This window comes from Equus quagga, chromosome 20 (genome assembly GCF_021613505.1).
Source record: "Equus quagga isolate Etosha38 chromosome 20, UCLA_HA_Equagga_1.0, whole genome shotgun sequence".
Classification (NCBI taxonomy): Eukaryota; Metazoa; Chordata; class Mammalia; order Perissodactyla; family Equidae; genus Equus; species Equus quagga.
This window is the reverse complement of record NC_060286.1, coordinates 75,227-94,144: the sequence shown is the minus strand read 5'-3', so window position 1 is coordinate 94,144 and position 18,918 is coordinate 75,227. Positions and strand designations below refer to the sequence as shown.

General features: G+C 38.9%; 1 pseudogene; it reads left to right on the top strand.

The window, feature by feature from the left end:
• The first annotated feature begins 14 nt into the window (after positions 1–14).
• LOC124231068 (disks large-associated protein 5-like) lies at positions 15–16,756 on the top strand (annotated as a pseudogene).
• The last annotated feature ends 2,162 nt before the right edge of the window (positions 16,757–18,918 follow it).

The following is an 18,918-nucleotide window of genomic DNA, read 5'->3' as shown; positions in this document are numbered from 1 at the left end:
AGAGACAGAAAAGCATGGGGAGGGCTATCTGGAGACAGAGCTGGAATGAGGACTACAGACTGAGAGGGGAACCTAAATGTAAATTTGAAGAGGTGAAGAACATTGAGAAACACTTTAAAAGGAGATCTGATGAATGAAATCATTGAGGCAGAAATAAAATTTTAAATTTCAATGTTGAAAAAATTGAAGGATTTAAGAAATTTGTCTTGGGGGGGATGTCATTTTAGGAGTTGCTGCTTTGAAATGTAGATGTAATGTTTTCTTTAATCTATAGATTGTGTCTTAAATGAGAATGAAACTACTACTGAAAATTTACATGGCTTTCCAATAAACGAAGTCCCATCACTTGAAATAAATGAGGATCAGACATCTCAGCAGCAACATGTGCTGTGTTTCAGGTCTGTGCGTTTGTTCCCAGTGTAAGCATTTTGTATTAATATCTAGACAGTTAAAACCAAAATTAAACTATTTTAACCTTAATATAATATGTAGATGAATTAGGAGGAAACTGACATTGAGTGATTTTTATTTATCTTTTAAGTTAAAAGTTTTTTTCAATGGCTAGTATATTCATGTGGTTCCTAACTTAAAAGATAGAAAGAGGTACAAGTGAGAAGCCTTTTTTCCAACTCTGCTCCCAACCCTACAGTTCGAACCTTCCATAGAGGCAAGTGTTATTCATTTCTTGTGAATTCTTCCAGAGATACATAACGCATATGTAGATAAACATTTTTTAATGTAAACAGTAGCATACTATTCTGTTTTCATTTAATGTTAAATGTAGGAGATATTCCATTTTAGTCCTTTGAGAACTCTCTCATGCTGTTTTTTGTGTGTTTTAATGGCCGCACAGTATCCAATTGTATGGATACACCACGATTTACTTAGTAGGTCCCTGTTCTGGTTGTTTACATTGAGTTCAGTCTGGTAGTATTACTGTCAAGCCTGCAAAGAACAAGCTTGGATGCTTTTCAATCCTCTCCTGTGCAAATATATAAAGACCCCAATTTACATTCCCTCCAGCAAAATATGGGAGTTCCTATTTTCTCATACCTTTTCTTTTTCAAACAAAAAAACTAAGTTAATGTTTATTTTATAAAAGAAGGATAGAGGGAGATGGTTAGAGGCTCCTTGGCCCCCTAAATCATGAGATAGGATTATGTTTCTCCAACTATGAAGACTGAAAATTAGAGTTCCTGTTTGGGAACCTAAATGCCATGTCACCTAAATGCCTTGGACACAGATCAGAGGACTGCATCTGGAGAAAGGCCCCAAAGCTCCACATCACACAGGACATGATGACATACTATGTTCTTGAGTGCATGTAGCAACAAGATTCTCACACCTTTTCCAATGCAGTACTAACCACTTTTTTGGGCTTTGACAATCAAATAGAGGAGAAATATTATCTTCCTATAGTTTTAATACTCATTTGTTCTATTGTGAATGAGTATATTTCAGAGCCACTTCAGTTGTTTGTAGAACATAAGGTTTTATGATGGTAAGGGATTTTAGAGATGAGCTAGTCCACTGTGTTGTTGGACTGAGACATTGAGATAATAAGCAATTTACCCAACTAAATAATGTCGGATCTAAGCCAAGTCTCGTTTCTCATTAAGTTCTCATTAGATATAAACAGCTAAATTATTCTTCTCAGAAAAAAACTATCCTCAGTTTCTCCTACTAAGATGCTTTTTATAAAGAGACAGATTCAATTTATCTTGGGCCAGGGTTTCTCAGCTGGCACTACTGACATTCATATTGGATAATTCTTGTTGTGGGGCTGTCCTCTGCATTGCAGGATGTTGTGTAACATCCCAGACCAGTAGCACTCCTCTGGTTTGTGTCAAAGATGCTCTAGACATTGCCAGATGTCCCCTGGGGGGCCAAATTGACCCGTGTTGAGAACCACTGCACTTGGACAAGCAAAGCCTACTAATTAGAATCTGTGAGGCCCTGACACTGTAATTCCAGACTTACAGGGTTTAGCTTCAACTTACTCTTGGCAGTTGGGTTGGTCTTAGTTCCATGGGCAATACCAGAACTAAAGACAGAACTCAGGCATGTCTGGTTCTTTCTCTTCAGCCTCTGAAAAATAAGAACAGAAAGAACTAGAAATATTAGCTGGAAAAGTGGTTCTTGGCATTAACCATCCACATAAGTTTTAGGTGTAGAAAGATGGACATATATAGGATATCAACTTGTATTTATGGATTTTAATATATCACAGTTCATAAAATAAGCATCAGCTCTGGAAAATTACTATTGTATACGTGTCATATTGCTAATACTTAGATATTAGTATGAGAAACATTTGTAAAACTGAAACGTATGTCATAATTTTAGGAAGATTCTCCGATATGAAAGTGAGGAATTAATATTGACCGACTGCCTTGAGTGGGAAAGGAAGTTTGAAGGATACATTCCAAACAAAGGTGAGGGAACATTTATGTTTTTTGCCTTAGCTTGTTTATTTTATTTATTTATTTATTTATTTATTCATTTTGGAAGATCGGCCCTGAGCTAACATCTGTTGCCAATCTTCCTCCTTTTTTTCCCTCTCCCCAAAGCCCTGACATACAGTTGTATATCCTAGTTGTAGGTCATTCTAGTTCTTCTGCGTGGGATGCCAGCACAGCATGGCCTGATGAGCGGTGTGTAGGTCTGTGCCCAGGATCTGAACCAGTGAACCCTGGGCTGCTGAAGGAGAGTGCATGGACCCAACCACTTGGCCACCAGGCTGGCTCTGCATTGTTTATTTTAATATTTTTAAGTTTATCTGAAACAAAAATCTAGTGTTGCTGAACTTTATAGTTTTGTTATTCAAAATAGCAAGACTTTTCATTTCTCAACATACGTTCACTAGTATCTCTGTGCTAAAATGGTAGATGACTTATAAGCTGTAAGCAATTAGAATGCTAGCCATCATTCCTGGGAGTTAAACGTCTGCCTATTTTATTGTTAGATTTTTTATGACTTTTTGAGTGACATCTATATCTAGTATTGTTTAATTATGCAAAATATTTTCTGAATGAAAATGACCTAAATAAATATGGAACCAATTTTCTGATATTTCCTTAATCTTATTTGGAGAAGCTTTTTAGAAAAAATCATTTGTGTCCTGAGTGAAGGCCTTAGATGCTGATGTACAGTGAGTTGTTTGAGGTTGAATTCTTATAAAATCCAAGGTGAGCAGAATGCTGTTTACTATGTAGCAACATATATGAGAATGAATATCGCTACGTTTTAGTGGGAACAGAAGCAGACAGTTAATGCTCAGTATTTGTATGACAAAGTTTTGTAGTCGATGTTTTTTTGTTTTGCTTTAAGGTAAGAGTTTGATTCTGGAAGCCCCAGTTTATTTGGCGTGAGGTCGTCTTATCAGCTGGCTGACTTGCAATCAAGGTCCCGTTTTCTTCTCTACCTTTTAAAAGTCTCATCTTTACCTTAGCAGAAGATCTTATTCCCCTTGCAGTTGGTCAAAAAAGACTCCTTAAGGCAGAAATATTCAAACGGTTTGAAGAACTGGTGGACGATTTGGAATACCAATGAGGCGAAAAGGATACCACCTGTGCAGACCTAGGTGGATTCTGGGACATGGCCAGCCTTCAGGTATGTGGTCAGGACTTGGAATGGCATAACTTTTGAGTCGCATGTTTTTGGAAGCGAGGTAACAGTAGTAAAATGGGAGTAGTAGAGGCTGCTTAGGTATCTGTAATATTAAATGAGATATTAGCCCCTTTACAAACTGTAAAGCACTGTCTAAATTTTATGGCTGCTGTCCCCTCCTCCCACATACTGTCAGGGTAATTTCTAAATGGGTTGGAAATTGAGATTCTATTCAGCTGTTGCCTAGTCTGTGATGATTCCACGTGTTAGAAAAATGAGGACGAGTCTTCAGTAGCTGGGTCCATCCAGCAGTTATTTTCCCTGCTGTGTGCCAGGAGTTGTATGAGGAGCTGACAAATAAGGCATATTCTCTACCCCAGAGGAGTTTATAGTTTTATCAGAGTCAGACATAGCCCTCATTCCAATCTGGTGTAGAAAGTGCTGATAGAGGCCGTTACTAGGAAGATCAGTGAAGGTTGGGAGGAGATGACAGTTTCTAGCTTTTTGAGCTTATTTTAGAAATAAGCATATAAAATACTGTTTCAAGAACCAGTGGCCAACAACCATGAGACATTTGCAGACAGCCCGAAACCTGGAAGAAGGGGCCGCAGCAGCACAGGAAGGAAGCTGTTTAGATGAGGCCATGGGCTGATCCAGGAGAAAGAACTTTAAAAGCAAGTGTTAATATGCTCAAAGAGACCAGGCATTTTTTCTGCCAAATAAGAACAGCTATGAAAAAAAGAATATTCAGAGAATGACAAAAGAGCTCTTTGAAGTTAAAAACTATAAGAGCAGAAATGTAAGATTCAGTAGAAAGATGGAATATGAAGCTGAGATCTCCCACAAATTAGGACAAAAAGAGAGAGAAAATAGGAGAGACTAGATAAGAATATTAAGGGGACCAGTCTAGAAGTATAATATCCAAATAATAGGGATTCCGGAAAAAGAGAACAGAAAAAATAGTGGAGAGGAAATGATCAATGAAATAGTTTCACATTTTTCCCAGAACTGGAGGACCTGAATTCCAGATTGAAGGAGCCCATTGAGTGCCTAGCACTGTGAGTCAGAGTAGACGCACACCAATGCACAATTAAATATAATTGTACAACTCTTGGGATGAAGAGAAACATCTAGAAACTTCCAGAGAGCAAAAACAAGTTTCATACAAAGGGTCAAGAATCAGAATAGCCTTAGATTTCTCAACAGCGACATCGAAAGCTGGGAGAACAGTGCCCTCAAACTTCTTGGGGAAAACAACACTCAGCCTGGCGTTGTATACCCAGCCAATCATGCTGGAGGTTGGAAAGGCATGTTTCAGATACTCACGGAAATTTTACCTCCCATGCATCCTTTCTCAGGAACCTGAGAACGGCCCTCACAAAAATGAGGGAGTAAGCCAAGAAAGTGGGAGGAGGTGGGACAGATCTCCAAAAAGTCTAAGGGAATTGTGGCTGAGGTGAGTAAAGAGGGTGGGCAGCGGGCTCAGGTAGCAGCCGTTCAGACTGGAGCAGGAGGCTGGGGCTCAGCAAGACACTGTCTCTGAGGCTGAACAGAATAGAATACCTGATTGGTTTGCTTTTCTAGTTGTATTAAGAGGTGATTTATACATACTGTGCAGAGTTTAGAGGCAAATTGATGATAGATACATTAAAAAACTAAGCAAACAAAAAGCAAGGCAATGATTAAGTCTAGAGAAAAATGTGAAGAAACACAATATTCTGTAATTATATGGCCCAGAAGTGAATAGTGTTTATGGAGTCATAATAATGTCAGCATTACTTTATGACCGGTTGACATAATAATGAGTTGTTTCACTAGCATCCTTCAATGGTGACCAATTAATTTGGTCTTTCTTAGTATCATAATTATTTTATGGATTTAAAAGTATTTATGTTGGCATCATTTACAGTCATTATCTTTATTGATGCTCATTTCCCAGCTTTGGCCAGTGGGAGCCTCTTCAAGTTGGCTCCTGGGGCTTTTATTTATTTTAAAGGGCTGTACTGAGGATAAATAATCTACATATTATAAAATTTGCCCGTTCTAAGTATAAAAGTCAATGATTTTTAGTAAATTTACAGAGTTGTGCAACCGTCGCTGCAATCCAAACTTAGAACGTTTTCATCACCACGGAAAGATGCCTCTTGCCTGTTTTCAGTCAGTTGCCATTGCCACACCCAGTCCCAAGCAACCACGAGTCTCCTTACTGTCTCTGTAGATTTGCTTTTTCTGAACGTTTCATTCTAAGTAGAATCACCCAATATGTGGTCTTTTGTATGTGGCTTCTTTCCCTCGGCGTGGTGTCTCTGTGGTTCCTCTGTGTTGCAGCACATACCTGTTCTTTGTTCCTTTCATGGCTGAGTAGCGGTTCATGGAGACATCACTCTTTATTCTCCAGTTGACAGACATATAGGTTGTTTCCACTATTTGGTGATTACGAATAATCTATGAATATTCACTTACAAATCTTCATGTGGGCATGTTTTCTTTCACTTGGGAAGATATGGCTGGATCATGTGGTAAATTTGTGTTTAACTTTTTAAGAAATTGCCAAACTGCTTTCCAAAGTTATTACACCCTTTCACGTGCCCACCAGGGGTGTGTGAGAGCTCCTGTTGCTCCGCGTCCTCACCAGTGCTTGCTCCTGTCTCTCTTAGTATCGCCATCCTGTGGGGTGTGAACTGTCTTATTGTAGATTTGATTTTCATTTCCCTAATGAGTAATGATGATCAGCATCTTTTCATGTGCTTATTAGACATTCATATGTCGTCTTCAGTGAAATATCTATTCAAATCTTTTTGCCCATTTTTAATTGGGTTTGTGTTTTTATTATTGAGTTGTAAGTGTTCTTTGTATATTCTGGATACAAGTCCTTTATCAGAAATAGTTGCAAATATTTCCTCCCAATTTGTGGCTTGTTCTTTAATTTTCTTAATGGTATCTTTTGAAATGCAGATGTTTTTAATTTTGATGAAGTTCAGTTTATCAATTTTTTTTAATGTTGTGATTTTGGCATTATTTCCAAGAACTCTTTTTGCCTAACCATAGGTCACAAAGATTTTATCTTATGTTTACTTCTAACAGCTTTATCTCTTTCACTTAGGTCTGTGAACATTCAGAGTTCATTTTTTAAAAAAATTAAGTTGTGATTAATTATTTTTTGCTAGGAAAGATTTGCCCTGAGCAAATCTGTTGCCAGTCTTCCTCTCTTTTTTTTTCCTCCCCAAAGCCCCAGTACATAATTGTGTATTCTAGTTGTAAGTCCTACTAGTCCTTCTGTGTGAGCTGCCACCACAGCATGGGTACTGCTAGGCAAGTCGTGTGGTTCCACACCCGGGAACCGAACTTGGGCTGCCGAAGCAGAGCATACTGAACTTTGACCACTAGGCTATCAGGGCTGGCTCTGGAGTTCATTTTTGTGTATGGTGTAGGAAAGAGCCCAAATTCGTATTTTTCTTGCAGATATCCACTTTTCCCAGTACTGTTTGTTGGAAAAAACTATCTTTTCCTCATTGAATTGCATTGGCACTTTTGTTGAAAATCAATTGGTCATAAGTGTAATCCTGAGTATTTTTAACATTTGAATTTTTTTGAGAGAGAGAGATTGAGAGTACCTATTTGTATAAATGCATAGTACGGAGGCTCAAAGCATATTTACCCAACTGTTGACAGTGGTTACCACTTTGAGGAGACTGGAAATACCAGAAGGATGGGGATCATATATTCCCATCCTGCTAGTATGTGTATTATTTGAATCCTTTAAAATGAGATTGTGTCAGGGTCAGCCCAGTGGTATAGTGGTTAAATTTGGCACACTCCACTTCATTGGCCCAGGGTTTGCAGGTTCTGATCCCAGGCATGGACCTACACCACTCATCAAGCCATGCTGTGGTGGTGACCCACGTACAAAATAGAGGAAGACTGGCACAGATGTTAGCTCAGGGCCAGTCTTCCTCAAGCAAAAAAAGAAGAGGATTGGTAACAGATGTTAGGGCCGATCTTCCTCACCAAAAAAATAAAAATGAAAATACAATGAGATTGTGTCAAGAGAAAGAGAAGGCAAGCTACCGACTAGGGGAAAATTTTGCAAAAGACCTATCTGATAAAGGACTGTTTTCTAAAATATACAAAGAACTCTTAAAACTCAACAATGATAAAACAAGCAACCTGATTTAAAAAATGGACAAAAGAACTGAACAGACAGACACTTAATCAAAGAAGACAGATGGACGGCAAGTAAGTGTATGAAGAGATAAGATGCTCAACATCATATGCCCTTAGAGAATTGCTGGTTAAAAGTACAATGAGACACCAGTACACACCTGTTAGAATGGCAAAGATCCAAACCGCTGACAACACCGGATGCTGGTGAGGATGTGAAGCAACAGGAGCGCTCATTCATCACTGGTGGGGATGCAAAATGGTGCAGCCACTTTGGAAGACAGTTTGGCAGTTTCTTACAAAACTAAACAGTCTTACCATGAGATCCTGCAGTCACACTCCTTGGTGTTTACCCAAATGAGCTGAAAACCTGTGTCCACACAAAAATGTACACACAGATGTTTATAGCAGCACCGTTCATAATTGCCAAGACTTGGAAGCAAGGAATATGCTCCTCAGTAGGAGAAGGGATAAATAAACTGTAAAAAAAAAAAACTCAAAAAAACACAAAAGGGAGAGAGATTGTGTTCACACTGTATAATTTAGGATATCTCTCCTACCATTTTAGTCATCAAAATAGTTTGGGAGAGTTATTCACATATGACATCCTTTATTAGATTTTTGAGGTTTATAACATAAAATAACAATGAACAATTTTACCATATAAGAATTGATTTGAATACTAAATTTAAAATGACAGTCTAATTTTATGTCACCAGTCCAAGTTGTTGTCAATTTGTTTGAAGCTTTTGTGGATTAGTTTGTAAATTTAATATGGTTAGCATTAATCTGATAATCTTGTGCTTTATTTATTAACAGATACAGGACCTGCACCAGAAATTCAACAATCTGACCATACTTGTGGATGGGAGAAAGCCAGCAATACGAGCAAAGATGTGTTTCAGGCAAATTTGTGGATTTCTAATATAGACTGTTCTACTTTAATGAATTTAAGCTTTAGAAACATTTAGCCGAGTGGTTAAGTTCGCGTGGCTCTGCTGCGGCGGCACGGGGTTCAGATCCTGGGCACCGACATGGCACTGCTCGTCAGGCCACGTTGAGGTGGCGTCCCACATCCCACAACTAGAAGGACGTGCAACTAAGATATACAACTGTGTAAAGGGAGGGTTTGGGGAGATAAAAGTAGAAAAAAAAAGAGAAACATTTAGCTTCAGGTTTTTCATCATTTCACAAAACGTGTCCTCTATTACTTACAATGTCCTGATTGTCTTGAAAGAGTGAGGAAAAGTCAACACAAAATTCAGGATGGTTATTTCTGGGCGGGGAGGTGGGGTTGAGATTGAATTTGGTCCCCCTGAGAGCTTCTGAGCTGCTAAGTAGCGGTATGTACCTGTGTGTTTTATTCTTTAAACTGTTACCTATACATTGTTTTGTAGTAATAATAGCAGTAATACATAATTTATATAATGTGCCAACTATGCTTCCCAGGCCCTCACACACATTGACTCAGTTAATCCTCACAACAGTCCTGTGAGGTGGGTGCCGTTATCCCCGGGTGGGGAATCTGAGGCCAGGAAGACTTGAGCACGTGCCCAGGGTGGAGCTGGGTTTCTCACTCCAGAACCCATGTTCTTAACCCACAGGCTATGCCATCTCTCTGCTTTCTATACTCTTGTGCGTGATGTATTTCAAAATGAAAGAACTTTTTAAGGAGAAAAGAGGAACAATGACTCTTAGACTCTCTCTCTTCCCAAATTTTATCATGTAAAATTTCCTATTTTCTCTGTAAAATTGGCTTTGTTGACATGATAGATTCCATTCTTATCTATTTGTAGTAATTTTTTCCTAAAATATTTTAACTCCAAGCTTTTGGTTCAGATTGCTACTTCTCAAGCCACCTTGGAGCCCTGCCACTTTTTCTTTTAGATTTTAGAAAAAGCCTGTGGTTGTAAAATCAGGTTTCTGAACTGCTACTTTATTATGCTATGTAATCCAAATAAAAACTCTGTTTTGAATTCTATCTTAGGAGTTTAAGATGTTAGAGTATTAAAGGATTATTGTAGGATTGTTTTACTAATGAAGTCTCCTTATTTTACTAATGAAGTAATGTCTTAGTAAGACATTAGTAATGTCTTACTAATGACAAAGGTCCTGAGGACAGTGACAAGATTGATTGAATGAATTTCAAGTCTATTAAACAAGAAGGATGCTGGGACATTTGGACCTCCTGTGGGCATTTCTTATCGGGTGCTTAGTCCTGGGAACATAACACCATCAGTGACTCAGATAACGGCTGTGTCAAGATAGCGTTATATCAGAGCCTTGTAATTCTGCCCCTTACCACCAGTGTTTCTCTCCTACATTATTTTATAGGCCACCGTTAAGACTACTGAACAGTTAAAATCAAACTAATCTTTTATCTGTACTTAGGACCATTCCCCCAGACCTCTTATTTATTGACCTCTCATTCCATCAGTTAGCCTTGTTCTCTCTTTTCCATCAGTTTTTAGACATGTTGAAGGGTCCTATCTTTGTTTACATTAAACCACAACCACAACTAACTCCTTGAGGGCAGGAACTTTGTCCTTTACCTTTGACCCCCAGCCTGTTTAGCACATACTAGGAACTTGATAAGCATAAGACACATATGTGAAATATTTTAGGTATGCTTTATTTATTTTTCTTATAAGATGGTAATGAGTCGCTTTAGTAAATGTCATAATTTCTCTTTGTAGGAAAAAGTTGTTTCAGGTATAGCAAGGGGACCAAAACAGGACGATGCTGGGATCGAAGATGGGGGTCACCTCACTGCTGTGAAGAAGGCAGTGAGAGAGAGAATGCAGCCAGGAGAGCAGGCTGAGGCCTTGGGCTCTGCGGTGCCGAAGGAAGTTGATCTTATAGCGTTTGACGCTGGATCTTTTAGAATAGAAAGTCCCGTTAAATCGTCCTCAGGTTAGTTTTTCTGCTGAGACTACTTAAGAAAAGTACTTGGGTTGGATGGGAGCTTGTACAGGAGGTGTAAAAGTTTTCACAGGAAGCGATATAAGCTGTCTGTGATTTCTGGAAAATAGACCACATCCTCACCACCAAACACTTGCAGATTTCGTTTGATGGATGGGATTAGATTACCTGAAGTGACATATCTCCTAAAGTTGCTTTTCTGTGTTTTCTAAGTGACTTCACTTCTGTTATTAGCCCCTAACCCCACGGTCCTGGGAGGAAGGTCACAGGGTCCCAAGAGGGAAGGGAGATGATGAGCATGAGGAGTGAGGTGATTTTCTTCAGGTTGGTGGCAGGCTGGATGAGAATTTCAGCAGCAAAGGAAGCTTAGTCACCAAACCATCACACTTCTCTGGCTGTGCTTAAAAAATGATGCTTAGGGAAGGTGGGTTTGGTTTTATTTTCATTTGTATCAAAACTTTTGCCCAGATCTTTTTGAAACACAGTAAATGTGCTAATTTTATAATAATCCAATGAAATCAGCTGAGGTAGAGCCCAGTTGTGGTAGACCTATTAAAAATCGACAACAGGCACCAGGCCTTCCTGGTGGCATAGTGGCCGGGCTTGTGCACTACTCTTCAGTGGCCCAGGGTTTGCCGGTTTGAATCCTGGGCACAGACCTACACACTGTTCATCAAGCCATGCTGCAGTGGTATCTCATATACAAAATAGAGGAAGATCGCCACAGACATTGGCTCAGCGGCCATCTTCCTCACCAAAAAAAAAAAAAAAAAAAAAATCAACAGCAGATACTAATCCATGTTGGATATAAGTAGCATTTTACATTAGACCAAACTATTTGGGATCCTTCATTGTTTGCGAAGACTCAATTAGAGAAATTCCCTGAAGTTTTTTTAGTTCTCCTCCTTTTCAACACACATCCTCAAACCTTTCTTCAAAATGACCAATTTTTCTTCCCTAATGCCTACTTCTACCTACTTTGTTGCAATTGTCATGCATTAGGAAAGGGCTCTTGTGTTTTTGTTATAATATAGCGTGTGATGGTTTTGCCTCCTCTCTTCTGCTGCTCTGGGGTGCTCTTCTGGCTGGGGCCTAACGCAAAATAAACATCACCTTGGCCGGACATTTCATGTTCTCCAGCTGTGTTCTTCATTGGGAGTCTTTTGGGCACCTTTCATATTACAAGCATGAGATTTGTTTGTAGGAGACCCTTTTTATACTGAAATGAAGGATGAGAATTTTACTAAGAAATCTTTAACGACATTGAAAAACTGTTATATCATGAGATGACCTACATTTTTGTTTTAGCATTTGATATATGGAACTTCTCATATCTTTCAAAGCTTCATCCATTTCTAATAACCCTTGACTGTGAGAATATTTAAAAAGTTAAAAATTCTTTTTTTTCAGCAGTATTTGATAATAAAAATCTCATGACTGAATGCCATCTTCTTGATTCAGTAAGTTTTCCAACTTAATCTGAAAAGATCTTTTATATTCTAGATTTGTTTTATAAAATGAATATTACTCAGTTTTTAATTGAAATGCAGTTTAAAATTTACATCTTGTTATTTCTTTACTCTGAAATCCATTTGTTATTCGTTTTTATCAAAATGGGAACAAAATTTCATGTTAACATACTTTAAAATATAGTTTGTTTTAGTAGTAAACTCTGAAGGTGTATTTCCTTATGTGACTTATGTGTCAAATGTGCTGTGACGAGTCGGTTGAGTACTTGAATATCTAACATGTGGCCTGGGTTATGCAGGTGTTTCTAAGCGATGCAGGAAAGTATAAGGCAAGGTTTCCGTCCATCTGAAGCATGCGCTTGGGGACACCATGTCTAGCCTAGCTTCAGTTGTCATTGGCTGTTTTTGTTCTAATTTGCTTAGATTACTCTATTTATGTTCTATTTTATTTGGAAGCCCCCAGCCTTTACTTTTGGTGACCTCTTGCCTCTAACTCCAGCTCCAGCATTAGCCCTCTGGGCGGGCTTCCTGTGGATGCTCTCATCACTCCCGTGTTGCCTCATGTCCAGGCACAGTTGCACACATTTAATCTCTTATGCGGAGAGGGATATGAAAGTGTTATGTTCCTAAAGCATGTTGTAACTTCAGGGTTCCATTTCCCTCATCCACCCTCTGCCCCTCTCAGGCAAAGTGTCTGCCTCATGTTCAGGGCCACTGGCACGGGCACGATGCATCAGTGCTCTCTTGCCCACTGAGTGTTTGCTGCCCTGGTTTTCTGCTCTTCCACGTGGTTTAGTTCAGCGACCTGGGGTAGACCTTTGCCAGGTGATTTTAATGTGTAGCCCAGCTGACAACTCCGGTGTACAGCCTTACCTTGAAATTTTCCAGGGCAATTGCTAAAATGGTTCAGGGAATGGCCTTGGTTTGTTGATCTTTGATTTCAGAATATCAACAATTCATTACAGCAAGTGTAGGATCAAACAGCAGCAACTGTTGTTAACCTCATGAAGCCTGGCCAATGCTTGGCTTCCTGAAGCCACCAGTTCCTTCAGGACCTCTGTTATCTTGGCTTTCATTGGCTCTCAAAGATGCCTTCTTGGTGTTCAGGCTTCTGGGTGGCTGGGTGTCTCCGGGGCATAAGGAAGTATGTTACTGTGACCCACACTCTGGTCCTTCTTGGTTCCAGCTGCTTTTAATCGCAGGCTGAGACCGGAGGGTCAGGCATTTCAGCATAAGGCCTATTTATAGAAATCTGACTTCATCTTGTTCCTAGATCTGAACTCAGAATGATATGTTCTGATAATATGTAATCTTATAAGTAAATCTGGAAGCTAATGAATCATAATGTTCTGTTTTTTATATATTAGTAATATGACTACAAGTACTTCACAGTTATCTATACATTATCTTGCTGATAAATCTTAGTACCTTATAATTTACTGTCCCTGTGAATTCTTTTCTACTTCTGTATATATTAGAATTTTGATTTTTTGATATATTTTTTGTTGGTCCCCCTGTCCATTTCACACCCAAATTATGACTTGCTCCATGGCATCATTTGAGCCTGAACTGGGGCTTGAGGGGGAACAGAGGAAAGGATCCCACAGGATCCTACTAGTAAAAGGCACCTTGAGTGCTGCTCTATGGGTTAGGATTTATGGACTCTACATAAGTGGCTTAAGATGTGGCCTCAGTTTTATTCAACCTGCATGTGCTGCTGAGTCCATTTACATGTTAATCACCCTTTCAATGAAAAAAGCTATAGTTTTGACATTATATCTGCTGGAAAGTAGCATAATCATTATATTAATTTTATTAGGTACAAAAATGTTATTTATGTTATTAATTAATCCACTATTAACTTGCAATGTTGCAGACTAAGTTGGTGAAACTTGAGTGTTACTTTAGTGACTTCTCTGACTTTGTTCTCTAGCCACGCCCTGGGTGCAGTGATCCCTTCACGCAGGTGGAGGAGAGGTGACAGGAGCATGCCAGACACGCTTCCTTTGGTGGGGGCTTAATTGCCTTTTCACCTCAAGTGCCTCCTAATGGAAATCAACCAGAAGAACTATGAATTAAAAAAAGCAAAACGTTTTTTTCATAATCTCCATGCTGCAGTGTATTCTTCGAATACTGAAAAGTTAAAAAATATGGATTAATGTTCATGTATATAGTGTTATCTAATGTCCTAATAGTTAATATTTACTATAGTGTGTTTTAGATATGATACTGTTTTTTCAGGGGAAGTGGGGATATTTTTTACTTTATGCAGAATAAAAATGCACTGTGCCTAGCCTCTCTTGTTTAAAATGTTTTAAGCTTAGGGCCGGCCCCATGGCCGAGGGGTTAAGTTTGTGCACTACTCTGCGGTGGCCCAGGGTTTCACTCGTTCAGACATGGCACCGCTCATCAGGCCACGCTGAGGCGGTGTCCCATGTGCCACAACTAGAAGGACCACAACTAAAAATATACAACTACGTAATGGGGGGATTTGGGGAGAAATAGCGAAAGAAAAAAAAACGTTGGCAACTGACATAACAACTGCTGACAATCTTTAAAAAAACAAAACAAAACTTTAAGCTTAAACCTAAGTATGTTCACAGCTTATGAACATTCTTCAGTTTAATCAAAATATGTTAAACTTTGACAGAAATATTTACATCCTTTCATACACTATTCTTCGTTTGAACTCTTAAATTTATTGGTGTTGAGCAGCTTTGCAGGCTGCATTTTCCAGGTGTACTGCGTTTCTTTAGATGAGCTTTCTGGATTCTGAACTCAGTTTACATGCTGCTGTTTCAAACGGTCAAATTATTAGAGGTGCCCATTAAAGTTTTGCCTTTTTCATTTTTCCTTTTACATAACTGACAACCTTTGAAGGAAATGCCTTCTTCCTTTGAAGAGAATTATATCAATCACAATGGGTTTGAAATGTTCTTTTATAAGACTCTTGCCTATGAAATTGTAGAAGACAGGACCGTCAGAATAACGGAGCACCAAAAAGACTCGGAGTAGCTAAAGTTTGTGACCAGACCTGGGTCCAGTTGTTTCTGTCAGCAAATGGGTTGAGGGTTGCAGGTGTTGACCAAACAAGCAGGAACTTGATGGATAACCCCTCAAGATTAGGGGTTTGCAAACAAGAAAAGAAAACACATCCACTTCTGTTGTCAAAGGAATGTGTGTTCGGCTTGTGGGGGAGACTGTGCTTATTATCAAGTCCATGTGAGCAGTTGGGAGGCTGTGTGAGGAATGTTCCCAGAATGCCTAGTCTTACCCGAGATTAAGGTGGCTTTTAATCATTAAGTCTGTCAATGCATAATTCAAACAAGACATGCAGAACAAAGAAATATATATAGAAGTTAGGGTTTACTAAGGGTGCAGAGCCAGGAACATGTACCAGAGGTGAGTACAAAATAACAATATGCAACATAAAATAATATTTGCCCTCGAGGATAAAGTAGATGAGAATGAGACAGAGTCTGTAAACATGGTTTTCCTCTGTGGTAGGTTTAATAAGATGTACTACTGAATCGTTCAGAAAGCTTTTGGCGGTTAAGTAGCAGTAAAGTGAACTCAAACTGGCTTAACAATAAGTTATCAGGATGATTCGAGGCACTTTACTATCAACAGCTCAGTGATGGCATCAAGGTCCACATTCGGTTTGTAGTTTACTTGGTCACACTCGGTGCGACACTCGGTGTCGGCTTCTCCAAGGCTGGGTCCTTTCAGGGTCATAAGATGGCTGTAGGTGGTAATCAGAGCTTTGTCTTTCCCTTTGGTTGGGCCAACTGATGCCACTTGCCCATCTGCAGATCAATAGGAGTCAGTAGGGGATGCGAAACAGGGAATAAATGGGAAGGCAGCCATCAGTGTCTCCTACAACTAGAAAGAGTGTTCCTGGGCTATTGGACTCTAGAATCATGAGGCCTGAGAAAACTCTTTGAAGACCAAATGGAAGGAAACTGCTTGAGTAGAACAAGAGCCTTTCTAAAATCAAAAAGAAAGAGCATTTCCGTTTATTGAAGACTACTACATGACGACCCCTTTGCAAACAATATTTCGTGATCACAGTAACTCTACAGAAGATGTACTATACTGCCCATTTTATAGACAAAGGAACCAAGGCTCAGAGGAGTTATTTTGTGTAAGCATATTTCCCTCTTTCCTCCAAAGCTTATGTTCTTCCATTTAACCATAGGAGAAGGGCGGTCAAGACCAGATGTTAGGTTAAGGGATTTATGTAGTTTTTAAAATGTGCTGTGATGTGTTGCCCAATCCCTCTGAAGGACTGAAGAATGAACTCCTCTAGTCATCAGAAGTGCAGACCCCCCCGCAGCTATCATCCCCTGTGAGAAGGGCCTCAGGTGAAGATAGACCCTTCACCCACGTTTCTGCCCTGTTTCCCAGGTGGCCTGTACTTGTTGACTAGAGATGAGCTACAAGGACCTGTCCCCCTCTTGACTACTCTAAAGTATCATCCCAGCTTCAGCTCCCCTCCAGGGTGGGCTGAGGCATCCACGCCTCACGTCCTCCTCTGCCCAATCCTGTACCTTCTTGCCCCTACAGCAGTTGATCTCAAGAGCGCTCCCTCATAAACCTCTTGCATTCTGATCTCTTTGCTTCCCGGGGAACCCAGCCTGTGACAATGAGCAACTTAAAGTACTTGAGAAGATGGTATTGTAGAGACAATAATAGATACAATAATATTTTGGTCTTCTATAAAATGAAGTGGTGTGACCACAACCTAGTTTTGAAATTTTATTATTCTTTGGGCTTGCTGGGAGAAAGGAAGGGCAGAAAGGCATGGTTAAGAATGTTGACAATGGGAACTATTAAACCTTTGAATCTGATGTATGTTTAATTAAGAAATGACTTTTTTCCCCTCTACAAATTTAGAGATTTCATAAAAACCAAGAAAACCTATGGGGAGATAGTCTCATGTCAGTATCCAATACTGATGTGAAAGCAGTGAAGTCTAGTTTAGAGACAAAATAGGATTTAAAAGGAGTCAAAAGAAATAGAATGCTAACCGTCATTGCCTATGGGTCAAGGGTCATCTATGGGTAAACTCTTTCTGCTTTTCTCATTTCCTGAATATATTTTATTTCCTGAAGTAAGAAAACAGGAGAATGATTTCCTTGTAGCATCTCCTGGTTTTTATGAAACCCAGGAAGAGAGAGGTTAATTTTTGGGTAGTATTTACTTCTATTTCTTGTCTTAAAAAATATTTTAGGAAGCATAGAAAGCTTTGGGAGACTCCAACACAGTATTAATATTGCTAAATATTTCTTTTTCCATTGTGCATTATTGAAAATAAATGCACATATGATTAAATGACATATGAAGACAGGTAAATCTTACAGTATTTATTAAATGGATGATTTACAAGTAGGACATCGATGAATAAAGGTAAAACTTTTCACTCATAGTGTACATGAACCCTTTAAATGTGCAAAGTTTACATTCAATTTCATTTTTTTAAAAAGCATCTGCCCCTTTAAGATTATATCATAGTGTGTGAAGCACTGGTGAGATTTATGTCACCAGAAATTCACAGTTTGCTGATTTCTCTGAGATTTCTCTTCTGATGATTGTACTGCAATAAGTGAGCATCACTGACCACAACCTTGAAGTGGTCAGCTTCAACCAGCACTTGTATCTGAAATGGCACATATGCAGAACTGTTAGAAATGCCCATTAATTTCAAAACCAGTCTGCCTGAGCTCAGGATGCCCGATGTTCCATCTTGTAGATCATTTGTGGAACTGATTAAAGTGCAGAAAGAGTAACTTTACAGCAAAAATAAACTCTAGATTATTTAAAGGTTTACACAAAACAAAATGATAAAATTGTTAGAAAAAATATATAGTTGAAGCCATAAAGGAGAACATTAATAAAAACATACAGTTTACATTAAAACTTAAAGTTTTTTTATGGTCTAAAACACATAAAAGTAAAAAATAAACACTAAAGTAGGACACCCTTAATAGAGTGGCAAATGTTATGAAGCTCTGTAATAACCAGTTTTGGCAAGAGTAGGGAAAACACACTCTTTCCAGGAGCTTGTGGATGTGTTAATCCTCACATCCTTCAGAAGGGGCACTTTGGCAATATCTTCTCTAAGTTTTAAACATGTCTATTCTTTGAATAAAATTGTTCTTCTAGGGAGCAAAGATTTATAAGGATAGTTATTACAGTATTTCAGTAAAATAAATAAATAAACCTTCCCAGGTTTTATTTGTTTGGAATTTTCCATATTCCAAATTTTCATCAATAGAGAACTGGTTAAATTATCACACACGTAAACAATGATATACCATTGGGTAACAATGTTCTGAGAGGAAAAGATGTCCACCAGATGTAGAATAGGGTCCCTCCTCTCCCTGCCCTCGAGGAGCTTACAGTTGAGCTGTTTTATTGCCCACTCTACAGCCAGCCACGGCCCAACAGGGAGGACCTAGTAGATATTTATTGAAGCAGCACTTGAAAACAAAAAGTGTGCTGTGTGTCGTAGACAATACTGGAAAGATATTCACCAAGTTGCAACTTTTGTGAGGATGGTGGAAGGGATGAAGGATGGAGGACTTTTTAGCCACTTAAAAATATATATATTTTTTTCATAAAACAGGCATGTATTCATTTTAGAATTAAAAAAAGATTTTAGTTTTGATTGCCGTGCCAACTATGTTGATTTAAGGAGGCAAGTCTCAGTCCAACTGCACCGCAAAGACTTTCTGCCTTTTCTTTTATTAAGGAT